The following is a 16,630-nucleotide window of genomic DNA, read 5'->3' on the forward strand; positions in this document are numbered from 1 at the left end:
TGAGCATGGAGAAAAGAAAGAAGATCAAAGAACTGTCTGAGGACTTGAGAAACCAAATTGTGTGGAAGCATGAGCAATCTCAAGGCTACAAGTCCATCTCCAAATACCTGAATGTTCCTGTGTCTACCGTGCGCAGTGTCATTAAGAAGTTTAAAGCCCATGGAACTGTGGCTAACCTCCCTAGATGTGGACGGAAAAGAAAAATTGACAAGAGATTTCAACGCAAGATTGTGCGGATGTTGGATAAAGAACCTCGACTAACATCCAAACAAGTTCAAGCTGCCCTGCTATCCAAGGGTACAACAGTGTCAACCCCTACTACCCGTCGGCGTCTGAATGAAAAGGGACTGTATGGCAGGAGACCCAGGAAGACCCCACTTCTTACCCCAAGACATAAAAAAGCCAGGCTGGAGTTTGCCAAAACTTACCTGAAAAAGCCTAAAACGTTTTGGAAGAATGTTCTCTGGTCAGATGAGACAAAAGTAGAGCTTTTTGGGCAAAGGCATCAACATAGAGTTTACAGGAGAAAAAAAGAGGCATTCAAAGAAAAGAACACGGTCCCTACAGTCAAACATGGCGGAGGTTCCCTGATGTTTTGGGGTTGATTTGCTGCCTCTGGCACTGGACTGCTTGACCGTTTGCATGGCATTATGAAATCTGAAGACTACCAACAAATTTTCCAGCATAATGTAGGGCCCAGTGTGAGAAAGCTGGGTCTCCCTCAGAGGTCATGGGTCTTCCAGCACGACAATGACCCAAAACACACTTCAAAAAGCACTAGAAAATGGTGTGAGACAAAGCACTGGAGACTTCTAAGGTGGCCAGCAATGAGTCCAGACCGGAATCCCATAGAACACCTGTGGAGAGATCTAAAAATGGCAGTTTGGAGAAGGCACCCTTCAAATATCATGGACCTGGAGCAGTTTGCCAAAGAAGAATGGTCTAAAATTCCAGCAGAGCATTGTAAGAAACTCATTGATGGTTACCGATAGTGATTGGTCGCAGTTATTTTGGCTAAAGGTTGTGCAACCAAGTATTAGGCTGAGGGCGCCAATACTTTTGTCTGGCCCATTTTTGGAGTTTTGTGTGAAATGATCAATGTTTTGCTTTTTGCTTCATTCTCTTTTGTGTTTTTTCATTTAAGACAAATTAAATGAAGATAATAATACCAAAGAATTTGTGTTTGCAATCATTTTCAGGAAGAAACTGAGTATTATCTGACAGAATTGCAGGGGTGTCAATACTTTTGGCCATGACTGTAGTACAGTCCAAGCAAGTAGAGAAAATGGTGCAAATTACAGAGTCTGACCCTTCTGCTAACTCATCAGGAATTAAACATCTGCGACTTCGGTACATACAGTGCTAACTACCCCAACCAGGAACACTCCGCTTTTGGCGGGCACCCACAAAGAGGAGGTAGTGGCAAGCTTAGGAAGCTGACCAAGTACAATGAGGTATTTGGGCAGCCAATCTGATTGTCCCAACCTGGGTTCTCCAAATGTCTCCAATGGGTTCAGTGATGGGCAGTGGAGAAGATCTGTATTCCACTAGTTGGAGCCATAGTTCCACAGCTGATGTGCTCTAGAGTCTCACTGGAGAGGGAGAAAGGCCTCATTTATTCCCCCAGCTCTCATTCAGGGCATTCTCCCACATGAATGGGGGAAAATGGGGTGAGGTTATCAATCATTGTTGTATTGTTCAATTAACCTGCATATTTGTCTTCTAAGTTGTGTAGACTAGTAAACAAAAGGGGATGATACAATATGCAATTAGCAGGCATTCAACAAATTAACAAACAAATTGTTCAATTAACCTGCATATTTGTCTCCATATTTGCAGACTGGTAAACAGCAGGCAGAGGATATAACACATAATCAGGGGGCATTCCACAGATTAATATACAACAAGAGTCAACATACAGGCGTATATGAACAACGGCTGATTTCCCTTGACCTACTGAACAATACATCCTTCTAAATTAGCCCCAGAGACTGCTGGATCCTGGTGTAGGTTGCTGTTGACGGAGCTGCCAGAAGTGATAGGCTTATTATCATCCTTCTCTACTTATTGTGACAATCCATTGGCATTTATTTCAATTCAGACATGGATGTCAGAGGTTTCACCTTCATGAGAACAAAACTTTGTATCATCCAGTTTCTTTAAGGCATATTCCATGTCTACCTTGCGAATAAACTCCACAATCCCCATTCCATCCTTGTGAATATCAGCATAGCAGACGTCTCCAGCTTCTCTCATAAGATGTTTCAGATCCTGCCAACTCCCCTGAGATGAGGACTCTGTATTCAGATTGCCAGGACTGGGGTCAATTTCTCCTGTGGGGTTCTCCATATCCACCCCCTGATTCCGCATTTGCCCTAGGAAACACCACACATAACCAACGAGAACCGAACTCGTATCCATTGCGTCTAAACACAGCGTCGTCCACATCCCACAGATCCTGGAAGCTCCACCTGCAATTCTTCAGCTCGATGGAATGAATCCGCCCCTACCGTTGGAACAACTCCTGTAGCTCCTTGTCCTGTAAATCAGCCAGTGAATTGTCCTGATAAATGCACCCATCCTCAGAGTGCTGACCTCCAGCCAGAGAGATGGCCACTTGGCGGCCTGGTAAATGGTGTTCTGGGGGGACAATATCTAAACTGATCAGGGTGATGGAAGACCCAGTGTCCCGACGTCTCTGGACCTGGATGTCACCAACCTTGACAGACTTGATGTGTCGATGGAGGTTGGCTGGTGTAGAGTGGCCAGTTTGCCATATAGTGTGGACTGGGTATATCACTTCATCCGCTGCTGGTGTATCACAGGGGGGGGAGAGCCCCAGGGGCAGACATTGACCGTATAGGCTGGCAGATTGGCTCCAGGCATGAGGCCCTGGAGACAATCTTTGGCCATGTGTCCAAGGCGCCCGCATGAATAACAAAACCGTGGGTTGGGCAATTCATGGGTCCTATTTGTAAACCTTTGTCCTGGTGGGGTCTCTGATGGGCATCAGGATAGTCCTGCTCGAAAGGCTGGTGGCAGCTTGAATTTTTGGATGAGGGGTCTCCTGAGATCGGTGGGCATATCGGGTCTCCAGCGGGGTCGATTGGCAACTTGTAAACTTGTCGGCCAATCCGGCTACTTGCTCTGGGGTGTCAAGCTTCCGGTTGGCTACCCCCTCTCGTATTTCTGGGGCCATCTTCTCCATAAGTTGCTCGAGCACAATAACAACCCGGAGGGCAGTAGCAGAGTGGGCAGCCCGACCATCGAGACAACATTGTAATGCAGTTGGAGTTGACTGCCAAATTCTACATAGGAGGCCCTCTGGTGTGACAAAGTCCAGAACTTGATGCAATATCTCTCGAGGATGATGGTTAAAAGGGCCAACAGGGTATCCTTAATAGTTCAATAGTCCAGGCAGTCCCAAGGCCCAAGCTACAGGACAGCATCCTGTGCCCGGCCAATTAAACTAGTCCTCAGGTATTTGGCCCAATCAGCTGTGGGCACTTGGTACATCAGTATCAGGGTCTCAAGGCCTTGCAGATGTTCTTCAACCAATATGCTCGTTAAATACTGGAACATCTCTGTAGCGGAGATGATTTCCTTGGTGGTGGACCATCAAGGTTGTAGGGGCCAGCGCTGGTGGTCGGGGAACTAGAACACCCAAAACTGATACCATAATATACAAGTCCTCTCCCTACTTGAGACTCCGGGTTCTAATACGACCAATAATTCCTGGATTCGGGCTACTTGGGACTGGGTATTTGATTCCATACTGCCACTAGATCCTTGATTTGGCAAGCAGTTCAATTACGCTTTGTCAACCTCATCATCCTCCATGATGTTCTGGGTATCCCAAAAGACCAATTCCTGGATCAAAGCCGACTGAGTGTCAGTGGTCCAGTATTCGATCCGTAGAAGCTGACAGACATCCTCTAGTTGCTGTTTACTGTTGAGGCTTTATATCCACTCACATTCGCTTCCCAAGACCAAGCTGGTGAGGTTGGACATGGTGGTGTTTGAGACCTGCAGTGTTTGCCTAACCTATGGTCTGCTTGATCTGTCTATATGCCTCCCTGGTTGTGGAGTCCTTGGATTGTGACTGCAAACACCAGTCACCTGCAGCACCCCTGGATCAGGTGGGCTGAATAGTATTCCACCATGGCCACAAAGTGTAGAAACACAAGGGTCAGTGGGTTTTATTGGATCACCAACTGTCAATAACATATTCAAAAGACCCAGTCTGTACACAAAAAGGTGCAAATGACAGAGTCTCACCTTTCCGCTGGCTCAACAAGGATTAGAACATCTGAGACTTTGGGGCATCCAGTGCCAACTACCCCAACAAGTAGCACCCCGCATTTGGCAGGCACCCATGGAGAGGAGGTAGCAGCAAGCTTAAGAAGCTGACCGAGTACAGTGAGGTATGTGGCCAGATGATCTGATTGTCCCAACCTGTATTCTCCAAACGTCTTTGTGAGTTCAATGATGGGCAGTGGAGCAGATCTGTATTCCACCAGTTGGAGCCATGGTTTCTCAGTTGATGTGCTGTAGAGTCTCATTGAAGAGGGAGAAAGGCCCCTTTTTACTCACAGCTCTCATTCAGGGCATTCCCCCACAGGAGTGGAGGAAGGTGGGGGGAGGTAATGCCTCATTGTTCTATTTTTCAGTGAACCTGCATGTTTGTCCTCTAAATTTTGTAGAGTATAAACTGCCGGGGCTGATACAAACATTGATTGTTCAATTAACCTGTGTATTTGTCCTCCAAGATTTGTAGACTAGTAAACCACAGGCGGCTGATACTATACATAATCAGCGGGCATTCCACAGATTAACATACAAGAGTCAATATACAGGCTCATATGAACAATGGCTCATGTCCCTAGACCTACTGAACAACATGTCTAGCATAATTAAGAATAAAAGCTGTGTCGTCACACTGCTGATCTGTTTCTATTTGTTCTAACCACATTTATGAATGAAAAATAGCAAGGTAGGGCTGTAGTTACATAAATAATAAATAATAAAATATAACTTTTAATCTTATCTGTTTAAAATGAGCTGTAATATCTCATAAAATCCATATAATACACAACAAACAACATTTAAATACTCCTTAGTGCTTCAATCATGCACTATATTCTCCAGCACAATGCACTTTTTATCAATATATGGGATATTGCTTCCCCCAAAGCGAAAAAAAAATGCTTCTTAAAGTGGTCCAATCTATGTCTGAATATGCCACTTATATTAACCGTTGAGATACAGGAACAATCTCACCAAATAAAGTCCCTTGTTTCACGGTCTGAGTCAGGGTAGGTTGCGATGCTTCTATTCATGAGGGGGCTCTCCACTTGCCCTTTTCGAGACCTCATTACTCTAAGTCTCATCCAACTCTCCCGACGTCCTCCTTCATAACAGAATCTCCCGACGCGTTTCTTATTTCCCAGTCATCAGGGGAGAGGTCATTCAATATAGCGGCAAGTGTGCCATACACCATACAGGCATGCACACTTAGGAGGGTAGGTCACCGCGCGTACGATGTCTTACTTTTATACTGAAGTGTCCATCTCTCTGCGCGTGTGGATTGCCGGAGCTCCATTTCCGGGTGCCTGGCGGTCACATGATCTACGACGCAATGCGCTCCCTTCGGAGGTGTGTCATCATGAAACGCATGATGGCACGCAAACTTCTCCACATGTAACTAAGGAGTCGCATAGTTAATCTGCAGCTTTCATTTTAATGCGGCGCATAATACCAAGCCAGCATCATTACCGGTCCGGAGGATGGTAGAATTCACTCCTTCTCCGGAGGGAGCAGAAAAAAGTGCCTGCCATGTATAACCTTATTTCACCCCTCCAATCCTCCTAACAATTCATTATATATTTTGTATACAGGGGGGAGGGTATATTCCCATATTTCTTTAATGCATCCTACAACCTCCAATCCTTGGAGGGAGGATCTAGTAGGCAATGTCTTTATGGTTTCCTAACTTCGGGTTTTCAACACATCTATCCCAGTGATTCCTCCAGGAATTTTCCCAGAGCTAATAAAGCCATATCCATTTCTTTTGATTTTTTAATTACCAATGATTTTTAATCAAAGATTTTTAATCAATGATTTTTAATCTTTTTTAATCTTTTTTAATCTTTTTAATCAGAATTCCTATCCTAGGGGTTATATAGGGGGGTTTCCCCTTCAGGTTACAAGATATAGGGGAGTGGTAAATAGGGTCCTTTACTTTAAAGAGGTTCACCTTTAGTTGTTTCAAATGTATATTTGGTTCCAGAAATTAGTCTTAGAGGGGGAGTGACGATTGGAGACCTAGTGGGCCTTGGGCTTGCTACTTCACCCTAATACATCCCTAATTTCCTTCCTACCTTGTCAGTGGGGGTTGGCACCCTAAAAACGAGAGCTGGCGCCCCCAACTCCACGGCGGCTGTCCCTACATAATCCTATCATTCCCTATCTTAATCAGTATTCTACCTATGTGCCAGAAAAAGGAACGCCATAAGTGTGATAGATCAGGATAGAATAGAGAGGGGTTTCTTTTAGAGGAATGAGACAGGGGGGTCGTTAGCAACACTAATTATAAAAATTGATATATGTTGCCAGGGTTACCGTTTTTATAAGAAACAAGAAAAAGTCAGGTTCTCATTGAGACCCAGGGGTTGCTGTGTTTTTAGACGAAATATCCACTTCGTCTCGCATTGCAACACCCTCCTGTCCCAGTCTCCACCCCTTTTTGGTGCCTCTATCTTATCAATCCCCATGAATCTCAAGCCCGATACATCCCCATCATGTACAGTGGCGATGTGTCTTGCCAGGGGTGTATCTCTCCCCAAGGCAATGTCCCTCAGGTGTTCTCCCACTCTTCTCCTCAATTCACGTGTGGTCTTTCCCACATATTCCATGCCGCATGAGCATGTTGCCTTATATATGATTCCTCTAGACCGGCAATTTATAAAGTGGCGAATTTTGTATTCCTGGTTGGTAACATTGCTTTTGAAGTATTGGCCCGTTTTCATTACTGGACAACCTACACATCCCTTACATCTGTAACAACCTTTGATTTTATTGGTCAACCACATTTCATTTTTTGGAGGAGTAAAGTGGCTCCGTACAATCCTATCGCTTATTGATCTCCCTTTTTTATAGGTGATCAGGGGATAGGGTCCCACCAGGTCTCCAATGTCATCATCCATCCTCAAAATTGACCAATGTTTTGTAAGGATTGACCTAACTTTATCCGCTCCCGAACTATAAGTCGTAATGAATCGACTTTTCAAGTCTCCCTCTTCTCGGTTTGTTGGATTCAATAAACCCGTTCTATTCATGCCTCTCGTTTCTCTATAAGCTTTCCTGAGTATCCCATCCGGGTACCCTCTATTTTGGAACCGTTGACGTAAATCCGTCGCCTGTTCCCTGTAATCCATTTCTGAAGAGCAGTTTCGGCGAATTCTTATGTACTGCCCTTTGGGGATGCCCTTTTTCAAGGGAGGGGGATGGTGACTCTCCCACCTTAAAAGGGCATTTGTAGAGGTAGGCTTGCGGTATGTTTTTGTATGAATGTGCCCTTCAGCTCTCTTTTGGATGCAGAGGTCTAAGAAAGGGAGTTGGTCCTTATTATATTCAAAGGTGAATTTTAGGCCTAAGGGATTTACATTCAATTTAGTGACAAAGTTAACCAACTCCGATGTTTCTCCATTCCAGACTAATAAAACATCGTCCAGATATCGTGCCCAGAATATTATCTTTGAGCATTCATCCTCATAATCATCCCCAAAGACTATTGTCTCCTCCCACCAGCCCAGGAGCAAATTTGCGTACGATGGCGCACAAGAAATGCCCATCGCAGTGCCCCTGAGCTGGTGGAAGATTTTGCCATTGAATGTAAAGATGTTTCTTGTCAGACAGAATTCAAGTAACTCGAGAACAAACCTGTTGTGTTCCTGACACTGTTGACCTCTACCCTTCAGAAAATATTCTACCGCCCTTATTCCATCAGCATGGTTGATAGATGAATATAGGGCTTCAACGTCTATACTGCAGAGTATAGATTCTCGATCTAGGGTTAAGCCATCTAGTTTTCTCAAAAGGTCCGTTGAGTCCCTAGTATAGGAGTTCAGAGCTGATGCAAAAGGTTTTAAAATCTTGTCTAGATATATCCCCACACAGTAGCTAACGCTCTCAATTCCAGATACTATTGGCCTTCCTTTTAAGGGTAGTAAGCCCTTATGCACTTTCGGGAGGCAATAGAACGTTGCCATTGTTGGGTGTTTCGGATATAGGAAATTATATTCATTTTTATCAATAAGTGATTTGGTAAGTCCTCTATCTAAGATCTCTTTTAGAGTTCTGACAAAGGTGGGAGTGGGATTACTTGATAACTGTTGATAAGACTCATAGTTGTTTAGTACATTCTCACACATAAGTTGATATTTCGTGACATCCATTATTACTATATTCCCACCTTTGTCTGAGGGCTTACAAACTATATTCCGATCTTGCTCTAAATTCAACAGCGCCTCCATTTCTTGCTTAGATAGATTAAAAGTAGTCCCCCTATTCCTTTTCTTGGCTAGGTTTTCCAGATCTTTCATTACTAATTCAAGGAATACATCCAGTGTGGATTGATCTCCTGAATTAGGGGGCATTTTATGGCTTTTGGCCCTACAGTCTGTAAACGGGCCCTCCCCTGTATGTTCTGGTAAAGGGTCAGATAGCCCATAGAGTAATCTTATATCTGGTAGCAATGTGTCTGGAACATTCATCTCCATACTTGTGCGTTTATCTTCCCTAATGAAGTGCTTCCTCCACTTCAATTTTCTCACAAAGAGATGCAAATCTTTCACGCTCTCAAACAGTTGAAAATCGGATGTAGGTACAAAGCTCAAACCTCTATTTAGCACCTGTAATTCTGTATCATTCAAGACCTTTTCAGACAAATTAATGATCTGATTGGGTTCGGCCTCTGTCAGTTGCTTGTTCCTGGTTTGCTTCTCAGGAAATAGCCCTGATCTAAAAAACGGTTGTTGGTTATTCTGTCCCCTGGTCTACTTCTTTGATTTCCCCTCCCTCTTTGTCTCCCCCTAGGTGGTTTCGTACGTATCTCTGAATCCGAGAGGTCCGTATCCGTAGAGGATATGTCCGTCTCAAAATTTCTGTTAGAATTACTTTGGAAATTCCTATTCACTGGGATGTTGTATGCTTTATTCTCTTTAAATTCTTGTAGGTCCCGTACAAAGTTACGATGCTTCCTTTCTTTTATATTATATTGGTATCTTTCAATTACGTTTTGGAGAAGGGTCTCTTTTGAGGCAAAGTCAGGCTCCGTTGAGAATTTTTTTGTGATCTCTATTTGTTCTTTCAACTGATCACTAGTTTTTGATAGAGTCTTTTTTTCTTCTTCAAGAAGGATATTCATAAACCTCAAGGAGCCTGCCGTTGCCTCTTTTTCCCACCGTTCTCCCAGGAGGCACCCCCTGTACCTAAATCCTGGTTGCAGAGTTATTCTCAGGTGTCTTGGAACTATTCCTGCCTTTATATAGTTTTCCAAACTCTGCACTTCCCACCAACTAGAGACTTGGTTCTTGTAGATTCTAGTTAGCTCTTTAAAGGCGTTATTATAGGAAGGAGTATATTTTGGTTGTATAAAGGTATTCTCTGAGAAAACCTCTTTTACCTCTGCCACCCAGGTGTCTGTGTTGATTCCCTTAGTCAGAAAACCGGCCATGCCGTTATTTAGTAGATTTAGTCTAGTGCCACCAATCAGTTCAAAAATGAAAAATAGCAAGGTAGGGCTGTAGTTACATAAATAATAAATAATAAAATATAACTTTTAATCTTATCTGTTTAAAATGAGCTGTAATATCTCATAAAATCCATATAATACACAACAAACAACATTTAAATACTCCTTAGTGCTTCAATCATGCACTATATTCTCCAGCACAATGCACTTTTTATCAATATATGGGATATTGCTTCCCCCAAAGAGAAAAAAAAATGCTTCTTAAAGTGGTCCAATCTATGTCTGAATATGCCACTTATATTAACCGTTGAGATACAGGAACAATCTCACCAAATAAAGTCCCTTGTTTCACGGTCTGAGTCAGGGTAGGTTGCGATGCTTCTATTCATGAGGGGGCTCTCCACTTGCCCTTTTCGAGACCTCATTACTCTAAGTCTCATCCAACTCTCCCGACGTCCTCCTTCATAACAGAATCTCCCGACGCGTTTCTTATTTCCCAGTCATCAGGGGAGAGGTCATTCAATATAGCGGCAAGTGTGCCATACACCATACAGGCATGCACACTTAGGAGGGTAGGTCACCGCGCGTACGATGTCTTACTTTTATACTGAAGTGTCCATCTCTCTGCGCGTGTGGATTGCCGGAGCTCCATTTCCGGGTGCCTGGCGGTCACATGATCTACGACGCAATGCGCTCCCTTCGGAGGTGTGTCATCATGAAACGCATGATGGCACGCAAACTTCTCCACATGTAACTAAGGAGTCGCATAGTTAATCTGCAGCTTTCATTTTAATGCGGCGCATAATACCAAGCCAGCATCATTACCGGTCCGGAGGATGGTAGAATTCACTCCTTCTCCGGAGGGAGCAGAAAAAAGTGCCTGCCATGTATAACCTTATTTCACCCCTCCAATCCTCCTAACAATTCATTATATATTTTGTATACAGGGGGGAGGGTATATTCCCATATTTCTTTAATGCATCCTACAACCTCCAATCCTTGGAGGGAGGATCTAGTAGGCAATGTCTTTATGGTTTCCTAACTTCGGGTTTTCAACACATCTATCCCAGTGATTCCTCCAGGAATTTTCCCAGAGCTAATAAAGCCATATCCATTTCTTTTGATTTTTTAATTACCAATGATTTTTAATCAAAGATTTTTAATCAATGATTTTTAATCTTTTTTAATCTTTTTTAATCTTTTTAATCAGAATTCCTATCCTAGGGGTTATATAGGGGGGTTTCCCCTTCAGGTTACAAGATATAGGGGAGTGGTAAATAGGGTCCTTTACTTTAAAGAGGTTCACCTTTAGTTGTTTCAAATGTATATTTGGTTCCAGAAATTAGTCTTAGAGGGGGAGTGACGATTGGAGACCTAGTGGGCCTTGGGCTTGCTACTTCACCCTAATACATCCCTAATTTCCTTCCTACCTTGTCAGTGGGGGTTGGCACCCTAAGGGTGCCAACCCCCACTGACAAGGTAGGAAGGAAATTAGGGATGTATTAGGGTGAAGTAGCAAGCCCAAGGCCCACTAGGTCTCCAATCGTCACTCCCCCTCTAAGACTAATTTCTGGAACCAAATATACATTTGAAACAACTAAAGGTGAACCTCTTTAAAGTAAAGGACCCTATTTACCACTCCCCTATATCTTGTAACCTGAAGGGGAAACCCCCCTATATAACCCCTAGGATAGGAATTCTGATTAAAAAGATTAAAAAAGATTAAAAAAGATTAAAAATCATTGATTAAAAATCTTTGATTAAAAATCATTGGTAATTAAAAAATCAAAAGAAATGGATATGGCTTTATTAGCTCTGGGAAAATTCCTGGAGGAATCACTGGGATAGATGTGTTGAAAACCCGAAGTTAGGAAACCATAAAGACATTGCCTACTAGATCCTCCCTCCAAGGATTGGAGGTTGTAGGATGCATTAAAGAAATATGGGAATATACCCTCCCCCCTGTATACAAAATATATAATGAATTGTTAGGAGGATTGGAGGGGTGAAATAAGGTTATACATGGCAGGCACTTTTTTCTGCTCCCTCCGGAGAAGGAGTGAATTCTACCATCCTCCGGACCGGTAATGATGCTGGCTTGGTATTATGCGCCGCATTAAAATGAAAGCTGCAGATTAACTATGCGACTCCTTAGTTACATGTGGAGAAGTTTGCGTGCCATCATGCGTTTCATGATGACACACCTCCGAAGGGAGCGCATTGCGTCGTAGATCATGTGACCGCCAGGCACCCGGAAATGGAGCTCCGGCAATCCACACGCGCAGAGAGATGGACACTTCAGTATAAAAGTAAGACATCGTACGCGCGGTGACCTACCCTCCTAAGTGTGCATGCCTGTATGGTGTATGGCACACTTGCCGCTATATTGAATGACCTCTCCCCTGATGACTGGGAAATAAGAAACGCGTCGGGAGATTCTGTTATGAAGGAGGACGTCGGGAGAGTTGGATGAGACTTAGAGTAATGAGGTCTCGAAAAGGGCAAGTGGAGAGCCCCCTCATGAATAGAAGCATCGCAACCTACCCTGACTCAGACCGTGAAACAAGGGACTTTATTTGGTGAGATTGTTCCTGTATCTCAACGGTTAATATAAGTGGCATATTCAGACATAGATTGGACCACTTTAAGAAGCATTTTTTTTTCTCTTTGGGGGAAGCAATATCCCATATATTGATAAAAAGTGCATTGTGCTGGAGAATATAGTGCATGATTGAAGCACTAAGGAGTATTTAAATGTTGTTTGTTGTGTATTATATGGATTTTATGAGATATTACAGCTCATTTTAAACAGATAAGATTAAAAGTTATATTTTATTATTTATTATTTATGTAACTACAGCCCTACCTTGCTATTTTTCATTTTTGAACTGATTGGTGGCACTAGACTAAATCTACTAAATAACGGCATGGCCGGTTTTCTGACTAAGGGAATCAACACAGACACCTGGGTGGCAGAGGTAAAAGAGGTTTTCTCAGAGAATACCTTTATACAACCAAAATATACTCCTTCCTATAATAACGCCTTTAAAGAGCTAACTAGAATCTACAAGAACCAAGTCTCTAGTTGGTGGGAAGTGCAGAGTTTGGAAAACTATATAAAGGCAGGAATAGTTCCAAGACACCTGAGAATAACTCTGCAACCAGGATTTAGGTACAGGGGGTGCCTCCTGGGAGAACGGTGGGAAAAAGAGGCAACGGCAGGCTCCTTGAGGTTTATGAATATCCTTCTTGAAGAAGAAAAAAAGACTCTATCAAAAACTAGTGATCAGTTGAAAGAACAAATAGAGATCACAAAAAAATTCTCAACGGAGCCTGACTTTGCCTCAAAAGAGACCCTTCTCCAAAACGTAATTGAAAGATACCAATATAATATAAAAGAAAGGAAGCATCGTAACTTTGTACGGGACCTACAAGAATTTAAAGAGAATAAAGCATACAACATCCCAGTGAATAGGAATTTCCAAAGTAATTCTAACAGAAATTTTGAGACGGACATATCCTCTACGGATACGGACCTCTCGGATTCAGAGATACGTACGAAACCACCTAGGGGGAGACAAAGAGGGAGGGGAAATCAAAGAAGTAGACCAGGGGACAGAATAACCAACAACCGTTTTTTAGATCAGGGCTATTTCCTGAGAAGCAAACCAGGAACAAGCAACTGACAGAGGCCGAACCCAATCAGATCATTAATTTGTCTGAAAAGGTCTTGAATGATACAGAATTACAGGTGCTAAATAGAGGTTTGAGCTTTGTACCTACATCCGATTTTCAACTGTTTGAGAGCGTGAAAGATTTGCATCTCTTTGTGAGAAAATTGAAGTGGAGGAAGCACTTCATTAGGGAAGATAAACGCACAAGTATGGAGATGAATGTTCCAGACACATTGCTACCAGATATAAGATTACTCTATGGGCTATCTGACCCTTTACCAGAACATACAGGGGAGGGCCCGTTTACAGACTGTAGGGCCAAAAGCCATAAAATGCCCCCTAATTCAGGAGATCAATCCACACTGGATGTATTCCTTGAATTAGTAATGAAAGATCTGGAAAACCTAGCCAAGAAAAGGAATAGGGGGACTACTTTTAATCTATCTAAGCAAGAAATGGAGGCGCTGTTGAATTTAGAGCAAGATCGGAATATAGTTTGTAAGCCCTCAGACAAAGGTGGGAATATAGTAATAATGGATGTCACGAAATATCAACTTATGTGTGAGAATGTACTAAACAACTATGAGTCTTATCAACAGTTATCAAGTAATCCCACTCCCACCTTTGTCAGAACTCTAAAAGAGATCTTAGATAGAGGACTTACCAAATCACTTATTGATAAAAATGAATATAATTTCCTATATCCGAAACACCCAACAATGGCAACGTTCTATTGCCTCCCGAAAGTGCATAAGGGCTTACTACCCTTAAAAGGAAGGCCAATAGTATCTGGAATTGAGAGCGTTAGCTACTGTGTGGGGATATATCTAGACAAGATTTTAAAACCTTTTGCATCAGCTCTGAACTCCTATACTAGGGACTCAACGGACCTTTTGAGAAAACTAGATGGCTTAACCCTAGATCGAGAATCTATACTCTGCAGTATAGACGTTGAAGCCCTATATTCATCTATCAACCATGCTGATGGAATAAGGGCGGTAGAATATTTTCTGAAGGGTAGAGGTCAACAGTGTCAGGAACACAACAGGTTTGTTCTCGAGTTACTTGAATTCTGTCTGACAAGAAACATCTTTACATTCAATGGCAAAATCTTCCACCAGCTCAGGGGCACTGCGATGGGCATTTCTTGTGCGCCATCGTACGCAAATTTGCTCCTGGGCTGGTGGGAGGAGACAATAGTCTTTGGGGATGATTATGAGGATGAATGCTCAAAGATAATATTCTGGGCACGATATCTGGACGATGTTTTATTAGTCTGGAATGGAGAAACATCGGAGTTGGTTAACTTTGTCACTAAATTGAATGTAAATCCCTTAGGCCTAAAATTCACCTTTGAATATAATAAGGACCAACTCCCTTTCTTAGACCTCTGCATCCAAAAGAGAGCTGAAGGGCACATTCATACAAAAACATACCGCAAGCCTACCTCTACAAATGCCCTTTTAAGGTGGGAGAGTCACCATCCCCCTCCCTTGAAAAAGGGCATCCCCAAAGGGCAGTACATAAGAATTCGCCGAAACTGCTCTTCAGAAATGGATTACAGGGAACAGGCGACGGATTTACGTCAACGGTTCCAAAATAGAGGGTACCCGGATGGGATACTCAGGAAAGCTTATAGAGAAACGAGAGGCATGAATAGAACGGGTTTATTGAATCCAACAAACCGAGAAGAGGGAGACTTGAAAAGTCGATTCATTACGACTTATAGTTCGGGAGCGGATAAAGTTAGGTCAATCCTTACAAAACATTGGTCAATTTTGAGGATGGATGATGACATTGGAGACCTGGTGGGACCCTATCCCCTGATCACCTATAAAAAAGGGAGATCAATAAGCGATAGGATTGTACGGAGCCACTTTACTCCTCCAAAAAATGAAATGTGGTTGACCAATAAAATCAAAGGTTGTTACAGATGTAAGGGATGTGTAGGTTGTCCAGTAATGAAAACGGGCCAATACTTCAAAAGCAATGTTACCAACCAGGAATACAAAATTCGCCACTTTATAAATTGCCGGTCTAGAGGAATCATATATAAGGCAACATGCTCATGCGGCATGGAATATGTGGGAAAGACCACACGTGAATTGAGGAGAAGAGTGGGAGAACACCTGAGGGACATTGCCTTGGGGAGAGATACACCCCTGGCAAGACACATCGCCACTGTACATGATGGGGATGTATCGGGCTTGAGATTCATGGGGATTGATAAGATAGAGGCACCAAAAAGGGGTGGAGACTGGGACAGGAGGGTGTTGCAATGCGAGACGAAGTGGATATTTCGTCTAAAAACACAGCAACCCCTGGGTCTCAATGAGAACCTGACTTTTTCTTGTTTCTTATAAAAACGGTAACCCTGGCAACATATATCAATTTTTATAATTAGTGTTGCTAACGACCCCCCTGTCTCATTCCTCTAAAAGAAACCCCTCTCTATTCTATCCTGATCTATCACACTTATGGCGTTCCTTTTTCTGGCACATAGGTAGAATACTGATTAAGATAGGGAATGATAGGATTATGTAGGGACAGCCGCCGTGGAGTTGGGGGCGCCAGCTCTCGTTTTTAGGGTGCCAACCCCCACTGACAAGGTAGGAAGGAAATTAGGGATGTATTAGGGTGAAGTAGCAAGCCCAAGGCCCACTAGGTCTCCAATCGTCACTCCCCCTCTAAGACTAATTTCTGGAACCAAATATACATTTGAAACAACTAAAGGTGAACCTCTTTAAAGTAAAGGACCCTATTTACCACTCCCCTATATCTTGTAACCTGAAGGGGAAACCCCCCTATATAACCCCTAGGATAGGAATTCTGATTAAAAAGATTAAAAAAGATTAAAAAAGATTAAAAATCATTGATTAAAAATCTTTGATTAAAAATCATTGGTAATTAAAAAATCAAAAGAAATGGATATGGCTTTATTAGCTCTGGGAAAATTCCTGGAGGAATCACTGGGATAGATGTGTTGAAAACCCGAAGTTAGGAAACCATAAAGACATTGCCTACTAGATCCTCCCTCCAAGGATTGGAGGTTGTAGGATGCATTAAAGAAATATGGGAATATACCCTCCCCCCTGTATACAAAATATATAATGAATTGTTAGGAGGATTGGAGGGGTGAAATAAGGTTATACATGGCAGGCACTTTTTTCTGCTCCCTCCGGAGAAGGAGTGAATTCTACCA

At 42.8% G+C, this 16,630-nt stretch overlaps 1 protein-coding gene across 2 annotated transcripts in view; it reads right to left on the reverse strand.

The window, feature by feature from the left end:
• FAM47E (family with sequence similarity 47 member E) overlaps window positions 1-16,630 on the reverse strand; it is a 60,520-nt gene that overhangs the window by 4,387 nt on the left and 39,503 nt on the right. The gene's annotated exons all lie outside the window — the stretch shown is intronic.

Source organism: Ranitomeya variabilis, chromosome 1 (assembly GCF_051348905.1).
Source record: "Ranitomeya variabilis isolate aRanVar5 chromosome 1, aRanVar5.hap1, whole genome shotgun sequence".
Lineage (NCBI taxonomy): Eukaryota > Metazoa > Chordata > Amphibia > Anura > Dendrobatidae > Ranitomeya > Ranitomeya variabilis.